The 12,443-nt window shown below is 41.9% G+C and overlaps 1 protein-coding gene across 3 annotated transcripts in view; it reads left to right on the top strand.

Moving 5' to 3' along the window:
• Positions 1-12,443, top strand: part of DNAAF9 (dynein axonemal assembly factor 9) — a 173,379-nt gene that overhangs the window by 108,454 nt on the left and 52,482 nt on the right. The window lies entirely within an intron of this gene.

Raw genomic sequence — 12,443 nt, 5'->3', positions numbered from 1 at the left:
TATCCATCAGAGGGCAGACCAGAATGAAAACCAGTCATACAAAACTAACCAAACTGATCACATGAGTTACAGCCTTGTCTAACTCTGTGAAACTATGAGCCATTGCCATGTAGGGCCACCCAAAATGGATGGGTCATGGTGGAGAGTTCTGACAAAACTCTTCAGTGGTCCACTGGAGAAGGGAATGGCAAACCACTTCAGTATTCTTGCCTTGAGAACCCCATGAACAGTATGAAAAGGCAAAAAGATAGGACACTGAAAAACAAGCTCCCCAGGTCGGTAGGTGCCCAGTATGCTACTGGAGAAAAGTGGAGAAATAGCTGAAGAAAGAATGAAAAGATGGAGCCAAAGTGAAAACAGTGCCCAGTTGTCGATGTGACTGGTGATGGAAGTCAAGTCCAATTGCTGTAAAGAACAATATTGCATAGGAACCTGGAATGTTAGGTCCACAAATCAAGGTAAATTTGTGGATCACTAAAAAACTGTGGAAAATTCAAGAGATGGGAATACCAGACCAACTTACCTGCCTCCTGAGAAACCTGTTTGTAGGTCAGGAAGCAACTGTTAGAACCGGACATGGAATAACGGACTGGTTCCAAATTGGGAAAGGAGTACGTCACGCCTGTATATTGTCACCTTGCTTTTCTAACTTATATGCTGAGTATATCATGTGAAATACCAGGCTGGATGAAGCACAGCTGGAATCAAGATTGCCAGAAGAAATACCAATAACCTCAGATAGGCAAGTGACACCATCCTTATGGCAGAAAGCGAAGAGGAACTAAATAGCCTCTTGATGAAAGTGAAACAGGAAAGTGAAAAAGCTGACTTAAAACTCAACATGCAAAAAAACTAAGATCATGGCATCTAGTCCCATCACTTCATGGCAAATAAATGGCAAAACAGTGGAAACAGTGAGAGACTTTATTTTCTTGGGCTCCAGAATCACTGCAGATGGCGACTGCAGCCTTGAAATTAAAAGACGCTTGCTCCTTGGAAGAAAAGCTATGACCAACCTCGACAGCATATTAAAAAGCAGAAACATCACTTTACCAATGAAGGTCTGTATAATCAAAGGTATGGTTTTCCAGCAGTTATGTGTATATGTGATAGTTGGACTGTAAAGAAAGCTGAGCGCCAAAGAATTGGTGCTTTTTAACTGTGGTGTTTGAGAAGACGCTTGAGAGTCCCTTGGACAGCAAACAGATCAAACTAGTCAATCCTAAAGAAAATTAACGCTTAATATATTCATTGGAAGAACTGATGCGGAAGTTGAAAATTCAGTTCTTTGGCCACTTGATGTGAAGAGCTGACTCATTGGAAAAGACCTTGATGCTGGGAAAGATTGAGGGTAGGAGGAGAAGAGGGTGACAAAGGATAAGGTGTTTGGATGGCATCACCGACTCAATGGACATGAATTTGAGCAAATTCCGGAAAATAGTGCAGGACAGGGAAGCCTGGCATGCTGTAGTATATGGGGGAGCAAAGAATCGAACACAATTTAGCAACTGAACAACAGCAACAACTAGTTTTGTCATAGCTTTCCTTCCAAGGAACAAGCGTCTACACAAGAATAAAGCACACAAACCAGGAATTTCTCGAACCTTGTCACACACCTGAGAGCTTAGATTTCACACTTTCTTAGTTTCTGAGGAAAATGTAGTTTGAATCAGGAGATGGTTTTCTGAGGCCAGAGGTTTCAGTAGGAGCAGAGAATTTAAATAGAAGTGCCCTCTGGCTGTGTGTTAAGTATTTTACCACTTTAGGGCTCAGGTCAGTTTTATAGGACTTGAAGTTTATAATTCTTTGGGGCTCTTGTAAGGAAAGTAACACATAAAATAGGTCTCTTCTCTGGGCCTTGGAAGGGGGCTTAAGCAGGTGAGGGGTCCTGAAGTTTAAATATCCTTTGGATCTAGGTAAATCTGCCTGTTGCAGATTTACCTCTGAAGACATTTTAAAAAATCACCATTGTGCTTATATTGATTGATCTTCATATGTTGAGCCCCATAGAAGGTGAAAAAGTCGCCTGAGGTTTATAGTACAAGTTAGTGATAACATCTGGAGGGTGGTCCAGGTCTTTTAATTTTCGGTCTAGGGAAGGCCCAGTGAAAAAGAATAGTACTTCCTTTACCTTGAAATGTTTCCAGTTCTGTTTAAATTTTTTCTTCCTCAGTTAGTGACTTCTGCTATCACAAGGCTTTTTGTTATGCAGCTTTCTGTTCATTCATTTCCTTTATATGCCCTTCTCTTCCCCACCCTGCTGACCTTGGTCAGGCTGGCTGCCAAATACCTAATCCTCTGGAGCCTGCTTTATTTATTTGTTTATTAAATGATGACCTTATCAAGGGTCATTTTTTTTTTTTTAATTATTTTTGGCTGTGCTGGATCTTCCTTGCTGCACAGGCTTTTCTCTAGTTGTGGTGAGTGGGGGCTACTCTCTAGTTGCAGTGTGCAGGCTTCTCATTATGGTGGCTTCTCTTGTTGTGGAGCACAGGCTCTGTAGGCTAGGCTGCAGAGCTTCAGTAATTGCAGCACTTGGGCTCAGTAGTTGCGACTCATGGCCTCTAGAGCACAGGCTTAGTAGTAGTAGCACACTGGCTTAGTTGCCCTACAGCATGTGGGATCATCCTGGACCAGCAATCGAACTTGTGTCTCCTGCATTGGCAGGCAGCTTCTTTACCACTGAGCTCCTGGGAATCCCAGGAGCCTGCTTTAGAGTTTACCACATACACCTATATCCCTAAACAATGTCTTATTTTTTAATTAAATACAAATTAGAATCATACTCTGTCGTGTTCTTCTGGGACTTGCCTTTTTTACTCAGTATTCTGATCCTCAGATTCATCCAGATTGTTTTGTGTAGTCGTATAGTTTATTCATTTTCATGATTCCATAGGATTGCTTTGTGTGAAGATATGCTGTTTATCCTTTTGACTCTTGGTGGACATTTGGGTTCTTTATAGTTTTTCGCTGTTGTAGACAGTGCTGTTGTGAGCATTCTCATATATGTCCCTTGGTGCACCTGGCACTAGACAGTGCCTTGCAACACATCTTTCTTGCTGTATCTAAAGACGTAATTGCCGTCTATTTTATCTCAGTCCTCTGACTTCCCTGCTACATTTCTGGCTGGTTGTATCAACCAGCACTGAGATCTCTGGTATGTTGGTCCTCCCTTAATGTTTGCCACTATGATTGCTTCAAGTTTTGATATCTCTTTGTGTGGAATTTTCTGTGCTTTGCCCCCAAATAAAGTCAGCCACTCTGACAAGCCTGCCTCACTCCCTCATAAGACTTCTGCACCATGGAGCTGGAAGAGAGGTAATGTGAATAGCCTCAAGCTAAAATATTCCAATTTCTACTATTTTTACCAAGTTTCAGTAGAATTCCTTAAATGCATCTCAGTTTTGTTGTATAACTTTGGTCTGTTACCAGAGTCCTTAACTTTTTGTTTTTGACAGTCAGTCCAGTTTTATGGCTTTTTCCTGGGGAGAGAATTTTCCAGACTCCTCACAGCCATTTCAGAAGTTCCAACCTCCAGGACTTCTGAAAAGATATTTTCACTTGGTAAAGAACAGTAGGTTGACCATTCCTTTCTGGGCTTTACAGATGTAGCTGTACTCCACTGTCTTCTTGCTTACATTGTTTCTGAGCAGAAATCTACTGTCATTCTTATCTCTGTTCCTTTCTATATAACTCCAGCTGCTTTGAAGATTTTCTTTCTTTTTATCATAGATATTAAGCAGTTTGATCTTTATGTGACTGCTGTGGTTTGTTGCTTATCCTTGGGATTTATTTAGCTTCTTGAATCAATGGATTTAGAGTTTTCCTCAGACTTGAAAATTTTTTGCTCATTATTTCTTCAACTTTTTCCCTTTGCTTCAAGGATTCCAATTACATACAATTGGCTGCCTAAAGTTGTCTCACCACTCCTGATTCTCTGTACAATTATTTTTAGTCTTTTTTTCTCTTTGTGTTTTATTTTGCATATTTTCTGCATATTTTGATTTACTAATCTTTTGTTTTGCATTGTTGTTACGAGTTTTTTAAATTATCGTTTGTTAATTGGAACACAAGGTGCTGGATGGTGAGCCAGGTCCAACAAAAGACCACTAAAGAAATTGAAATAGAGAAGCGTATTATTCACAAATCCAGGAGGAAGTATATGGGATGCGCTGATGGGTCACACAGACAAGCAGGGGAGAGGGGTCAAAGCAAGGTTCGGGCTAGACCTGGGGTATGTGCCTTTATTAAAGTCTGTGGGTGGAGTGCTTTGAGTTTCCCAGGCTAAGGCCAAACTGGCCCATTCAAACCAAAGAGAGTGGAGGTTTTGGTAAGCTCCATGGGGTGATGGAGTCAATTTGACTATATAAGGGGCACACAAGGGGAAGACACTAAAGATTCGGGGAAGACTTTTGATGACAAGGGCTGCTGGGAAAGTCTTATTAGGAACTTACATTTGCTTGTGACTCTGCAGGCTGTTGTCTAGGACATGTGCTTGCATGAAGAGCCCATAGTGTCAGTTTAAGGCCTGTGCAGGCCACGTGGCCATACTAAATGAAATCTGAGGCAGCAGTACCATGGAATAGCTAACCTCTCAAGAGTTGTCTCATGTCATTAGTCTCACTCAGTGTTTTTTTTTCTTCTCAGGAAATGTATTTTTCATCTCTACAAGTTCTGTTTAGATCCTTTTTACATCTTTCACGTCTCAAGTTAGCATAGTTCTGTCTTTACTCTAGCCTTGAACTTATGTGATACAATTATAATAATTGTTATATTTCTCTTCTAGTCTTATCTCGGCCTTTCTTTTTAAGCTTTGTCAGGCAGGAGGCAGAGTAGCATTTAGTTTAGAACTAATTTTACCCCAGTACTGAGTCAAAATCCTTCTGAGAACTCTAGCTGCCATCCCTATAAAGCATGAGGTTTTCCACTGTGGCTGGTAGGAATGGGCAGAACAGTGCAAGGTATGAATTGATATTCATTATTTTACATGGGAATATCCATTTTTTTCTAGCATCATTTGTTGAAAAGACTCTCCTTTTACTTTAAACTGTCTTTGTACCTTTGTTGAATATCAATTGACTATATATCTACTATCTTCTACAAGCCTAGTGAATGGTTGATGCTCAGGCAGCACTTTCATTATTCCTGTAGCAATTTACAGATTCAGAGTATTTTTTCCATCAGACAGAGATTATTTAGCAGTGAGGAGCAGAGATGCTAATACTATTGACACATAAAGTCTGAGAATTCTGGTGACCAAGCTTTCACCTTCCTGTGATGGGAAGGCCCAGACAGTGGCCATCTGTTTGATTATGTACCCTCTCATGTGTTCCCTTGGGCCCATATGAAGCTGTTGAAGGACACTTTAAAAGAAACTTCTCTATAGTACTGACCATGAATGAATTAGACAGCATATACCTACAACATACATAATACCCGTAGTTGCATGTTACCTATGGTGTGGATGACTCGCAGGAATAGGATGTTGAAAGAGGTAAGCCAGTCACAGAATAAATGTGTGCTAAGATTCCATCCGTATGAAAGTAAAACAGACAAGACTAAGTCATATATAGTTTATAGATATGTTGAAGTATGGTGAAACTGTATAGAATTTGGGATGTTGGTTCCCTCTAGGTGGAAGAGTGTGTTTGAGGAAGAACACTCAGGAGGCTTCAAAGGCACGAGGAATACTTGATTTCTTAGGCTGAGTGGTGCAGTCTAGGCATCAAGGGTTGTTGTTTTGATTTTTTTTCTTTAAACCATATGTGTGTACTTCACATATTGTCATACATACAGAATGAAGAGTATCCACCCATTGCATCATATTTTCCCAGCAGTGATAGTGTTCCCTATTTATACAGGCTGGGCCATTGGAGGATTTTTATTTGTACAGCCTGTTGTCCGAAGGAGAAAAAGCCAAATTTTTTTCATTAATGCTTGGTGTCTTATTTTTCCCTGAGGGCTCATTCCTCTCCTGTTAGACTTCTGGGGATGTAGAAGTCAATAGTAGTCCTGATGTAGTCCCCTTGCTCCTTGGGTACTGAGTGTGAACTTCCTCTTACCTTGAGTTTTCAGACTCACAGAATAGAGAAGGAATGACGGAGCCCATCAAGCAAGGCACCAATGATTAGATAAGAAGACAGGGAGAAGGCCTTAGGATTTGGCTCCCACAGTCACTGAGAAGCCCCTACAAAAGCATATCCCATCAGACCACAGTTTGACAGTCATGAATCCAGAACAGATACCTAAAGCATTACTACTTCAAGTGGATTGGGATCTGAGAGACCAGGGTACTGGCACCAGACCACCCAGTGATGGACTTCAGTTATCTCACATGTTACTATTCCCAGAGCAAAACTAATGGGTAGCTGCAACATCAGTCTCTGCACCGGTACTATAATCAGCTCTTGTGTACTGAGTCCTTGCCCTGGATCAGGCCCCATAGTGAGTGCTTTTCCATACTGCCTTGTGAATTTCTCCCTTCCTCTTTTCCATTTTGTTTTGAGGCTTCAGAATCTAGAGGGAGAAAAAGTGCTGGAGATGACCTCCCTGATCTGCCTCTTTTCCCATCATCCCAGTGACTATGTGGAATATGCCAACTTTCAGATCTGTGCTCTTTTCTGGAAGCTTTGGAGTAATTTTGAGGTTTGTCTAGGAGGTCTTTAAGTTGGTACTTGTTCTTAAGAAGCTTCACATTAGAGATACATAGGTAGACAGTGACCCCAGGACATGGAAGAGCCCAGAAGCAATAGGTGGGGAACAGTTGCTACCTGATTACACCTGTTGATCCCTCTCTGTAACAGTAGGTAAAGCCATCTTGTAGCTGGAGTTTATGAAGTTCTGGTGTTAGGAGAGTGCTGAGGGTTTTGGCCATTCCCTGGAGGAATTGGTAGACAGAGGTAGCAATGGTGGGACTGCCAGGCAGCACTTGAAGGCTTTTTGAGATTGAGGAAGCAGAGAAGGTACCTCATCCAGTTAGCAGCAGATGGGCTGTGGAGAGAGCAAAAGTGAAGGAAAAATGTAAGAGAACTGAAGTGGCCAGTATGTACAGTGCTCTGGCATCAGACAAACCTGTGTTCTGTACTTGCCTCCACTAACAAGTAGTTCTGTGACTTTTGGGAAGATCTCGCTAAACTTTGAGTTTCCCCATCAATTCTCTAAGAATACTATTCCCTCCCACTGGTAGTTGCAAAGATGCAAAACTATAATGTATATGACATGCTATGAGTAAAATCTATTCCCATCCCTGTCCCTGTGGATCAGCCCTGGGTATAGTTGAGAGGAAAGTCAAATTTTTGAGCAGTTAGAGAAAATGAGGTAACCAAAGGCTTTGAAGGCTCAGTGACATCACAGAATGAGGTTTGGGGAGTGAGATAGTTAAAAGGATGATGCCATACTGTAGTCAGAGATTAGGTTCTGGAGCTGAAGATTTCAGAAGTTAAGACGTTCTGGGTGCTGCTTTACTGCTGTGGAGCTGGGATTGAGGAGCAGCAAGGCCAGATCTCAGAGGGAAAGGGAGTATTGGCTTCGGAAAAGAAGACTGTGAGCACATTCAGAAGCTATTTAAAGTGTTGTGGCATAATTAGGAGGGCAGTAGATGTGAGCAGTGAAGGAAAGGAGAGGCTTGAGTCTCTAAGGGAGTGAAAGTGTTGTGCCAGAAGGGGAGGGAATGGTCTGGGAACAGCAGTGACAAACCTTGGTGTGAGTGCAGGATGAGGCTGGGGCATGAGGAACCCCCACTCAGGAGAGCCATAGGGCAAGACTCTGTGTAGGTGAGGCTAGGTTTTACTTGTTAGTGGGTGGGAACCTTATTGGACTTAAACCATTGAGTGCTTTGAACTGGGCTGGCTGGTAAGAATGCCGTTAGTTCCCTCTGACTACTCATCTAGTTCGTCAGTTGATATTCAGATTTCAAACCTTCCTCTTGTACCTAAAAACTGCCTCCACCTCTCGCATTCCTCCCCACACCTCATTAATACACACACACAAGCACACATACTCACTAGGCCCCTCTGTGCCTCCTGAAACCCCACCTCCTCAGGAAACCTTCAAAACTTGGCCTTTGCTCTTCATATCATTATAGCCTTCCAGAGCTTTGGGGCTAACTTTTTAGAACTGCAGCTCAAGGAATCAATCCCTCTTCTTAGTCTCATGTCCTCTGCCTTGGAAAAAAAAGTGAAAGTGAAGTCACTCTGCTGCTGCTGCTGCTGTTGCTAAGTCGCTTTAGTCATGTCCAACTCTGTGCGACCCCATAGACGGCAGCCCACCAGGCTCCCCCGTCCCTGGGATTCTCCAGACAAGAACACTGGAATGGGTTGCCATTTCCATCTCCAATGCATAAAAGTGAAAAGTGAAAGTGAAGTCGCTCAGTCGTGTCCAGCTCTTCGCGACCCCATGGACTGCAGCCCACATGGCTCCTCCGTCCATGGGATTTTCCAGGCAAGAGTACTGGAGTGGGGTGCCATCGCCTTCTCTGGAAAGTGAAGTCACTCAGTCGTATCTAATTCTTTGCAACCCCATGGACTGTAGCCTACAAGGCTTCTCTGTCCATGGGATTTTCCAGGCAAGAGTACCGGAGTGGGTTGCCTTTTCGTTCTCCAGAGGGTTGCCTTTTCCTTCTCCAGGGGATTTTCCCAACCCAGAGATCAAACCCAAGTCTCCCACATTGCAGGCAGATGCTTTACTCTCTGAGCCACCAACTTTGCCTTAGCATACTGGTGGTGTTCCCTTAGCCTTGCCTTGCGCTCTAAGAAACACTATCTCTTCTCTGTGAAAGCATGAAAAGAAAGGCTATTACAGGAACAGAAAGGATCCAGCTTGGACCAGTTCCAGAGAACAACTTTACCTAGTGGTTTTATGGGTGCCCTGGTTGTGTCATTTGGGTCTCCAAAGCAAGCCCAGGCCCAGCCTTAATCCTTATTACCTTCATTGTCCATCATTCTGTGATCTACTCAGTAGGGCCTGTATTGAGCTGCTTTGTAACCTTGGCTGCCTAGGAAGCAAGCAGCTCTCCTTAAATCTGAATCCTTGTCATAAGAAACCCACACTCAGTGTCTATGTCCCACCCATCTTGTTTTGGGGAATTACAGAACAGCAGCCTCCAGTAGAACACACTTGTTGCCTAACGCACATGTTCCTATGCTGGCAAGGGCCCTTCAGCACCCTTTACCAGTCCTCAACAGCTGAGGCCACAGTGCCCTTTCTTGGGCCTTAAGTGAGAGATGTGGTCTCTTCAGAGCTGAGCGAGCTTCTGCCAAAATAGAAGAAAGGAGCATCTGTAAACTTAGTAATGGAGCAGACATACCCAAAGTCTTTTTTAGTATATTTTCCTGGAAGACACCCATATGTGAATGTGAATTTTGCTTCGCTTCATCAGCTGGTAGCTTATTCACTTGTTTTTTCTGATTCTTATGCAAAGACTGTATCTGATGCTTCATTTCTCTCTGAGGCCCTCAGAGGATACATGGCTTTCTCAGAGCAGAGGGCTCAGCATAAAGATTGTTTTTATTTTTTTAATATATGTATTACTGAAATATATATGACTTACACTGTTTCAGGTGTGCAGCAAGGTGATTTAGTTATACAAATACACATAGATTATTTTTGAAATTATTTTCCATCATAGGTTATTACAAGATATTGACTATGGTTCCCTATGCTGTACAGTAAACCTTTATTTCTTGCTGCACGTCTATTTTTTAATTAGAAATCTAGCATTCTATTCATACTAACTCAAACAAGTGGAATCAAAATGTCAAAATTTTTTTAGTTAGGCAAAAACTCATCAGTTTTCTAAAATATTATACATATTTATATATATGTATACAAAAGCTTTTCTACTACACTTCATAAAGGCTTGAGAAAGAACATAAAAAAAAAAGATAGGAAAAAAAAAAGATGGAGCAGTTGGAGAAAATAATAATGAAACGGAAGCACTGAATATGAAATAGAAAAAGTGAAACAAACTAGATAAAAGTAAAAGTTTTTACAGTCCAGTTGTTTTTAAACATGACTGCTCATTAGAAACATATCTGGAGCTCTGGAGAAAAAAAACAATACCAGAGCAATTTTATTCTTCAAAATATTTCAGGATAATTCTAATATGCATCTGGATTTTAAAAAGTTATTACAGGTTTTTCTGTTAGATCCTAGTTTTGGTGATACAGAGTTCTATTATTTTTCTGTTGATCGATCATGATACAATGGTATTAAATGAGTAATAGTTACATAATCACAACAGTAAAAGACATTTATCAGTTTTCACAATCAATAGCCAGGCAAAAAATAAAATATAATTATAATTGCAAGCCATAATGGGAACATGATTAACTTAACAATATAAAGTAATTATATACAATTTGGGGGGTCAAGCAGAGTGATATGGTAAGTGTAAGTGCATGCATTTCACTTTTTCAGCCAGCCAGCCAGTCTGTGTCTTTTGGTTGGTGCATTTAATGCACTTATATTTAAAGTAATTATAGATATGTATGGTCCTATTACCGTTTTTTTAATTGTTTTGGGTTTATTTTCTGTAGGTCTTTTCCTTCTCTTGTGTTTCCTGCCTAGAGAAGTTCCTGTAGCATTTGTTGTAAAGCTGGTTTGGTGGTGCTGAATTCTCTTAAGTTTTGCTTGTCTGGAAAGCTTTAGATTCCTCTCTGTCAAATCTGAAGGAGAGTCTTGTTGGGTAGAATATTCTTGGTTGTAGGTTCTCCCCTTTCATCACTTTAAATATGTCATTCCATTCCCTTTTGGCTTGTAGAGTTTCTGTTGAGAAATCAGCTAATAGCCTGATGGGAGTTCCCTTGTATGTTATTTGTTCTTTCCCTTGTTGCTTTTAATATATCATCTCTGTCTTTAGTTTCTGTCATTTTGATTATTGTGTGTCTCGGTGTGTTCCTCCTTGGGTTTATCCTTCCTAGGACTCTCTGTGCTTCCTGGACTTGGTTGACTGTTTCCTTTCCCATGTTTGGGAAGTTTTCAGCTATTATCTCTGCAGATACTTGCTCAGGTTCTTTCTCTCTCTCTTCTCCTTCTAGGACCTCTATAAAGTGAATGTTGGTGTGTTTAATGTTGCCCAGAGTTCTCTTAGGCTGTCTTCATTTCTTTTCATTCTTTTTTCTATATTCTGTTCTGTAGCAGTGATTTCCACCATTCTGTCCTCTAGGTCATTTATCCATTCTTCTGCCTTAGTTATTCTGCTATTGACTCCTTCTACATATTATTCATCTCTGTTTGTTCTTTAGTTCTTCTAGGTCTTTGGTAAACATTTCTTGCATCTTCTTAATCTTTGCCTCCATTCTTTTCCTGAGATCCTGGATCATCTTCACTATCATTTTTCTAAATTCTTTTTCTAGAAGGTTGCCTATCTCCACTTCATTTAGTTGTTTTTCTGGGATTTTATCTTGTCCCTTCATCTGGGACATAACTTTCTGTTTTTTCATCTTGATTAACTTTCTGTAATATGTTTTTGTTATAGCTGCTGTGAGACTGTACTTCTTCTTGCTGCTTCTGTCTGCCCTCTGATGGATGAGGTTAAGAGTCTTGTGTAAGCTTCTTGATGGTAGGGACTGGTGATGAGAAAAACTGTCTTGCTCTGGTGGGCAGGGCCTTGCCCAGTAAAGCTGTAATCCAATTGTCTGCTGATGGGTGGGGTTGCACCCCCTCCCTGGTAGCTGTTTGGGCTGAGGCAACACAGCCCTGAGGTCTACAGCCTCTATGGTAGGGTTAACGGTGAACCCCAAGGGGGTTTACTCCAAGGGAGACCTTCCAGTGCCCCTGTCCCTGTGGCGAGCTCCTGCTGACTCACGCTTCCACAAGAAGGCCTCCAACACTAGCAGGTAGTTTTGCTTCAGTCTCCTATGGGGTCACTGCTCCTCTCCTCTGGGTCTTGGTGCGTGCAAAATTTTGTTTGTGCCCTCCACAACTGGGGGGTCTGTTTCTCCCAGTCCAGTGGAAGGCCTGTAATAAAATCCTTCTGGCCCTGAAGGCCAGATTCCCTGGGGATTCCCGGTCCCTTTTTCAGATCCCTAGGCTGGGAAGCCTGACATGAGGTTCAGAACCTTCACAATAGTGCAAGAACTTCTTTGGTATTATTGTTCTCCAGCCTGTGAGTCACCAACCTGGCAGGTATGGGATTTGATTTTATCATGATTGCACCCCTCCTACCATCTTGCTGGGCTTCTTTGTCTTCGAATGTGGGGTATCTTTTTTTGGTGGGTTCCAGCGTCCTCCTGTTGATGGCTGTTCAACAGCTAGTTGCAATTTTGGTGCTCTCGCAGGAGGAGATGAGTACACGTCCTTCTACTCCACCATCTTGAACCAGAAGCTCAAGATTGTTTAACTTAAGCACTGCACAAGATCTCTAGTTACCACTCTGGCTTGCCCTAGGACTTGCAGGAAGAACACTGTGATACTGGCCACTAGGATCCAGCCCTCGGAGCTCT

The sequence above is a fragment of the Bubalus bubalis genome, chromosome 14, assembly GCF_019923935.1.
Source record: "Bubalus bubalis isolate 160015118507 breed Murrah chromosome 14, NDDB_SH_1, whole genome shotgun sequence".
Classification (NCBI taxonomy): Eukaryota; Metazoa; Chordata; class Mammalia; order Artiodactyla; family Bovidae; genus Bubalus; species Bubalus bubalis.
This window is presented reverse-complemented; position numbering and strand designations above follow the sequence as displayed.